Source organism: Nelumbo lutea, chromosome 1 (genome assembly GCF_056320005.1).
Source record: "Nelumbo lutea isolate HS-2025 chromosome 1, American lotus-T2T, whole genome shotgun sequence".
NCBI lineage: Eukaryota > Viridiplantae > Streptophyta > Magnoliopsida > Proteales > Nelumbonaceae > Nelumbo > Nelumbo lutea.
In genome coordinates, this window is record NC_142684.1 from 218,905,818 (window position 1) to 218,913,586 (window position 7,769).

General features: G+C 36.9%; 1 pseudogene across 1 annotated transcript; it reads left to right on the top strand.

Moving 5' to 3' along the window:
• The first annotated feature begins 2,025 nt into the window (after positions 1-2,025).
• On the top strand, positions 2,026-3,433 carry LOC148881091 (auxin-responsive protein SAUR32 pseudogene; annotated as a pseudogene). Its single transcript, XR_016104742.1, has 2 exons — positions 2,026-2,539; positions 2,646-3,433. The product of XR_016104742.1 is annotated as an auxin-responsive protein SAUR32 pseudogene (transcript).
• Positions 3,434-7,769: the final 4,336 nt, after the last annotated feature.

A 7,769-nucleotide genomic window follows, 5' to 3' on the forward strand; every position in this document is an offset into this window, starting at 1 on the left:
TTTACTTGAATCGGTCCAATTAAATAAGAAATTGCTTAAAATTAGTGTTTTTAATCCGCCATTGACCTGGCTGGTCGAACTGTCATCCGACCAAGAGTCTGGGTCCTATTCAATCAAAGACCCGTCAAATAGTCAAAATATCGACTTAGTCAAGAATCATTGGACCTGACCGGTTCAACCATTGACCCATTTGACCTGGTCACAAGTTACACACTCAATGTATACAAACTTTCAGAGGCCATAACTTTGCACTCTGACGTCTAATTGGAGTGACTATTTTTTTTTTCTTATTCTGGGTAACTTTTCGAGATCTATGCGTCCCAAGAAGTCATAGGCAAAAGTGGTGACCTACGACCCAAAGGCAAAAGCGGTTCGGCCTCTTAGTCATTTTTTAAAACACTGCTTAAAACACCTCCATAGTGTTTACATGGCTTTGTTTATTGAGAAAATTACTACACTACCAAATACTTAATGGACAATTGCACTTTAGAATATACTATGTAATGCATAGGTTGGTTTTAAAAAGATGCCCATTTTAATATTCAGTTTCTGAATTGGTTGTGGCCTTGTGGGTCGGATTAAAAAGTCCCATAGTTAATTTCTTATTTTAAATTCAACTATGATGCCAGAAATATACATACCGACAAAATTTAGGGTAAATTGTTGAAACCTCGCATATAATTATTTTCCTTGAAGTTTAGTAATTGTAATCATTTCCCTTGAACTTTTTAAAATAGTTCCACGTGGATCTACATAAAAATGTCCAAAATACCCATATAATTACTCTTGACCAAAAGGTTTATTTTCTAAATTTTCTCTTCAAATCAATCGCTGCTCCAAATCCTTCTAATTTCTTTTCTAAAATTGATTTATTTCCCAAATTTTCTCTTCATATCAACTCTCAAATTAAAGTAAAGTTACAACCTCAAACTCTCTTTTGTTAGAAACCATCCTTATTAGTTAATGCATAGATATTTTGGACATTTTAGTACCTCTTGTTGGATGATTCTAACAAACGGGATCTACTTGCAATTATGTCAAAAAGTTAAGCTGTTCAAGGGAGGTGCAATTACCGCACTTCAAGGGAGGCTTTTGCAAAGGTCAGAAATCAGTTTGAGGAATCTAACATGTAACTGCATTTTAGTTTAGGTGATATTTGGCATCAATTTCATTTCCCAAAAGTAGGCATCATGTCAGAGCCACATGGGATAAAGAAGAATTGGTGATTTACAATACAGAAAAAGAAATCTTGAAATCAGGCCATCTTAAGGGATCACTATTTTCAATTTACATAGTATCAAACAACAATTTTTGGTAATTTTCATAAATTTCTGGATAATCACTAGGAAGGAATCATCATTGATGATGTCAAACATCTCCTAGACAATAGAACAATTATAGGTTTTTTGTCTCATTTTAGCGGAGACCTGGGATCAAATCCCCTTGCCACCAAGTACGTGGGGGTGGGGGGTTTAAGGGCAATGGGGATGGCTTGCCCCTTGCCCCGTAAAAAATAAAAGAAAAAAAGGAAAAGGGAATTTTAGGTAATTTACCAACTACACGGGCTCTAGAAAGTATTAAATTTCCACTTATGAAATCGTCATTGATGTTGGGTTCCCAACTTCCCAATATGGTGGATAACTTAACCGACATTGGCATTGTAAAACGTTCAAATCTCAACGGCCAGTCTGACTGATTCCAACTCAGGAAATATCTCGAATCTCCAGCCTATCCCCCACCCCCAGGAGGAATATAAGCATGTACGGTTATTGAATTTGCCTTTACCAAAGAAATGATATTCTGCTTGATTATATTCCAAAAGAACTGTTGCAGTCGACCAATCCAATGGTTTGTCTCTGTCCTTTATGATTTGTGTACGAGTCTTTTATTTCCCTCGATAACGAAACATCACGTTGCGACAGTATGAATGAGATGTGCGCTTTAACACAGTAGCTTCTCTCTCTTGCCACACTCCATCCGGGATTATTTGAAGACTTTTTCATTCAATTCAATTCAATTCAGTTCCGGCACCAAATCCGGCCTAGTTGATTTCTTTTTGGTAGTGAAAGAGAGAATAAAACAAGAAAGAGGGATCAAATTTATGGGAAGGGAAAAGGAAAATGAAAAATTAGAGGGCATTTTTGGCATTCCAGCTATGATTTTGAATTTTTCTCCTGACAATGTCTTGGGGGTATTTTGGGAATAGAAACGCAGAGAGAGAGATAGAGAGAGAGCCGGCGTGGCTCTTGATTTCCGCGTGGACATATTAGTGGTTGCTTACCTATGAAGGATATTTTATTCATTGTCGGCGAGATTTCTCACCCTTGGGCCTTGACCCTCGACACGTTTCCAACTCTTTCACCAATCGATATCCACGTACAAACAATAGGGCTCGAATTTACGGTTTTACCACAGAAACAACATTCTCATAGTTTCCGTTGCCAAATTAAAGTGAGCAGTTGAACATGAATACGAGATACTCCAAAAATGGAAAAGGGTACCCAAATAAAAATAAAAAATCCCTCTCCTAGGCGGCAAGGTAATTTATTACCCTCACCACCTCCCCTCTCCCATGCTATTATGACGATTCCTGTCTCTAGAATTTATCCTTCCTTTTTTCTTTTTTGCTTTTTAATTTTGTGTAGGTGTAAAAAACAAGCAACCCTTTTCTCCGTGTACAGTTGGATTGCTTCTAGCCATCAAATGATTCAAATGACAAATCCATTCGCTATATAAACCCACCTTCCTCTGATTCCCCTCTCTTGCCAATCCTTTCGAAAATCGTATCGTATGTGTTTCCTTTGAAGCTGTTCGATCATGAGCAACGTTCCTAGGCCTTTGACGGATTCTTCTCTAACCCTCTTCAAGCTAGCGATCTCATCTTCTGATCCGTGGCCTTTCTCTCTTGTTTTCTTATAATATAATAAGGGCTTCTTCCTCCCCGTGAGAGAGAAAGAACAACTGGTTGTGCGCGTATTTTGTTCTGATACTCAGAGATGGGTAGCGGTGACAAGCACATGTTGAACTTTCATCTGCATTTACCTCATCTTCATCATCACAATCATGGTGGGAAGAAGGAAGTGAGATGTATCCCCAAGGGTTGTCTCGCCATCATGGTGGGTCAAGGAGAGGAGCAACAAAGGTTCGTGGTTCCTGTTATTTATTTTAACCATCCACTGTTTATGCAGTTGTTGAAGGAAGCCGAGGAGGAGTACGGTTTTGATCAAAAGGGTACTATTACAATCCCTTGCCATGTGGAGGAGTTCCGATACGTTCAAGGTATCATCGATAAGGAGAAGTCCTTCCACAGCAATAATCACGTTGGGTGCTTTAAGGCCTGATCCTGAAGAAAATGCAGGTTTTTAGTTGTTAGAACTCTAACCCTCGACGATGGATGTTGGATGATGATGATGATGATGAAGTAGTGTAGTTTTGTAAAATTTTAGGGTGTTTCCGCTTTCCTTTTTCTTTTTTTTTTTCCTTGTTTTCTTCGCTTCTGTTTCTCGTTTGGCTTTTGTTTTTTGGGATAGCAGGGTTATTGATTGGTACTGATGATGACGATATTTGTTTGTTGGTTTTGCTATTCTTGTTTTTTTAGCAATAGTAAAATGCAGGCAATTCTTTAATTTTTTTTTTTTTTTTTTTATGTTCTCCTAAATTGTGACTACATGGAAATTTGTTGGAGTCGGTACGAGGATTGACGGCGGTTCACGAGAAAGGAAGAATACGGTTAATGAAGAAGCGGGGAAAAGGGGTTATCATTTGGAGGGGGCAACTGTTTCTGTTCAAATCCAAGAGGGAATGTAAATTCCCAATTGATTTTGTTTTGGCGTGATTCTTTCCTTTGGCACTTGCTTTGGTAGTGGCAATGTAATTTCATCAATTTGTTAGTTGTGTGTTTGGAGCGGGATCAGGGATGGATGGAGGCTTTTGGAGGAAGGGTTGTTGGGTGCTGTACAATGCACAATGTACACGGGCGGATGAATCTGAGACACTGGCCCCCCATATTTCTTTCTTTCTTTTTTTCTTTTTCTTCTAGTGGCCCGTTGAGACTTTGAGACCAAGAGCCCCCCCCCACTAGCAGCTGAGCTGAATCTCCTTCCTTCCAATTTCCAACCCCTTTTGTAATTCTATAAAAACAGACGACTCATTGGAGAGTACGTGGGCCACAATTTCCATTTGGTTTCTTGTTGATTTTTTAGACGCTTAGAAGGAGGGGCCTGCCCCCTTCTGCACATGATAATGACCACATTGATCCTTAGGGCTCAAGTAGTAAATATTTCTAATTAATATCTATATAAACACAAACAAACAAAGAAACAAACAAAGGAGCGAGGGAGGGCGTGATATGTAGGTTGTGCGGTCTTCTTGGGCTCAGTCCAGATCATGTAGGTAGGCACTAAGTTGTTGTAAGCACGGATGAATTCTAATACCAACAGAAAACAGATACAAGTGTTTTGATTGAGGAAAAAAATGCGGATAGTATCATAGTAATGTTTGGTTGATGGTAATTTGGTTATTCGAAAACTGGTATGACAATTATCATGCCTTGCGACTTGCGAGTTGTGCCTGAGCTCTGACCATGAAATAATGTTAAGAAAACAAGGTACACATACAGTACACCAGAGAATCTTATATTTTGATTCATCTTTAATATTCTAATCCATCAGATGTGCACTTGCCACATCGTATTTATAACACATTCGTACAAATAAAAGTACATACAGCTAGCAATAGCCATCAACATATATACCTTTCTTTTCTAATGATGACGCACTTAATTAAGTTGTTATTTTTTATTTTTTTCTTTAATTATTCCCAAGAGTGGAGAACCATCACTTTAAGTTGACTTGTACAAAAATGCTGACTCTTCCAACGGCTCATGCCACAAGTATAAACTAATCCTATGGCGTTATAAGGTAATGCGATAGATGTCGCATCACCATATATTAAGAAAAAATAATAAATAAATAAAGGATTGGCTGCATTGAATTTTAAGCCTTCAATGCATTGCTTAATATATAAATAATTAATGAATTTCAGCGACAAATTAAATTCATTGCTGGGGTTCCAAACAGACATCCCCCCTTTTGAGTTTTGACAAATGCACACAAAAGCTGGTTTATTCATTAAATAAGTAGAAACAAAAGAAAAAAAATAAAATTGCGGACCACGTAAGATCCAACTACATGAAAATGACAATGACAATTTGTATCCCCTAGAAGCTACCCAGTACCATTATTCAAATTTGTATGGTGACAAAACTCATATAATTTTTGAGTTTGACTACTTTAACTTATTGAAAATAATTATAAAATTAATCCGAATCCACAAATTGAAATTAAAAAACAAAATCCTTCTTTCTAAATTTGAAGGTTTCTTGTTTCTACTGCTGTAATTTAGAGAAAATTAAATTTGATGTATGTTCACAAGAACGTCTGAGGCTTGTGCCGGCAACGCACAAATTGACCCATCTAAAGCCTAAACCCTAATCAAAGGGTATCCCATTTAATCAAGTATGTTTTCGTGATACTTGTTGTTTTAAGAGACAAATTCATATAAATTGGTCTTACTTCAACAAACGATATGATAATCTGTAAACCACGATATCCATTACCCACATGGTTTTATTTGTTTTTAGAATTAAACCATGATATCCATCACCCACCGATATATCATATACCCATATGATCAAACGCCATTTTCTTTGAGATGACACTAATAATTCAAGGAGTGAGAAGTGGGACAAATTAGAAAAATAAGAATCCCCAATTCAATTTCATTATATGGAAAAAATTAGGTATAGGATTGATTCATCGATCTAAGTGCAGAATTAAGTGAGATGGTCTAGTAAGCTTGTCCTAGCCTATAGATATTTGCATTTCAATTTTGTTTCAAGTAGTAGATGTTGTTAGATTATCTAGCAATTGTAATTTGGAAATTAGAATCCCCAAATTTTGGTCGACAAACAAACATAAAGCTAATCCTAGACGTGGCCTATCAAAAGTTATTATATTCCGGACCATTAATTAAAAAGAAAATTAATTTTTTGTAACATATATTCTTTCACTCTTCCATGTGCATTTGAAAACTATCATTGTTTTGAGCAATTGACCCCGCCAAAAATGATGAACACATCGCGCTTCAACAATCAAGATTTTGCCACTGTGACGTGACGAGATGGCCTAGTGATTTCCTAATTCAACCGACTGAATGGTGGCTAATCGGTACGTTAACTGAGTTGTCCCAACAGATATATATATATATAGATTCATGTCCCGCTATTACCACTTATCTCCAACTGTTATTAAAGTGTTGTGTTAAATATTAAAAAATCACCATTCCCTAATTAAATAAAAACACGGAGGGTGTGCCCGTAGGATGAAATCCACATATTATTCGTGATAAGCTCAGCGGATTTTATGAGCATCCTACTCTGTCCATTGTCCATTAGGTAGGAGTGTCAATTGGACTGGATTTGGTCCAATTCCATCCAGTCCAATGTGAGTCTATTATAAATGTACCATGTCCAATTTAATCCAATGGATGTTTTGGATCAATTTGGACTAGTCCAATTCAATGTCTAGACCATCCAATCTATTCAAATTCGTTTTGATTTAAATCGATTTCAACCTAAACACGGTTCATTGATACATATATTCTTATCTTATAGCAATGAACTAGATACAGGCTTAATCCAACCCAATCTATTATAAATTTATTATGGATGGATCAGGTCCAATCTGATCTAATAAATATTTTGAACCAGACTAATCCAATCCAATATGTTTTATTGATCCATCCAATCCATCCTAAATTGATTTTGGAGTGAACGAGATCCAATCCAAAACCAATCCATTGACACCCTTATCTGTCCTCCACCCCCTCATCCCCTAATGATAGTTGTGTAAAAAAATTAATATTAAAAAATTCAGCTCACATATACAGATACACACACTTCAATCATTCAGACCGGCCACTGCCGGTGCCAAATTAATTAAGGTTTAAGGGGGCTGATTCTCTTTCTTTCGGCCTTGGATGCGTCTCCCCTCCCTAACATTCCTGTTCCTGATCATCAATTTTCAAATCATACCTAAACCAAACCAAAATAAAATGAAGCCTTGCCAATTTGCCTACCTAGCTATGTCATCGTATACTGCTTTATTACAATTTATTCCCCATTCCATCAATGCATGGAACCTGGCAGTAAATCAATAAAGCTAGAAGTATATATTCTCGGTGATAAAAAGGTACGAACGTGTTACGACAGCCGTAGCAAACAAAGTAGTCAAAACTCAAAAGCAAGGCCATGATGGCGCTACATATAGAATCTACTCTGTTCTTAATTTTCTTAATTTTGATTAATTCCACAATGATGTCAGAAATGACATGGTAGGACATAGGAATCAATCAACCAGGATCATAAAAGATTTTAGTGGGGATGATCATTTATGATGTGATCCGGCCTGATCTGTATATACTGTGGGTCGAGTCTGAGCCAAACAAGCCTTACGCCCAGTTAGCCCAGCCCAACTTAAAAATTATTATTTATATTTATAATATTATATATTATTATATACATAATAACTTTTTGAATATAATTTTTGGTAATTATGAGCACAAAGTCAAATTAAAATTTTAATTTTAACTCATATGGACCAACCCGATGTCCAACCCAACCTGAGATCAGGCCGTAATACTGTTGATACGCTCGGGCCTGGGCCATGATCATCCCCTATTTGTCAGAAGATTATTTTTAGAGACTACGA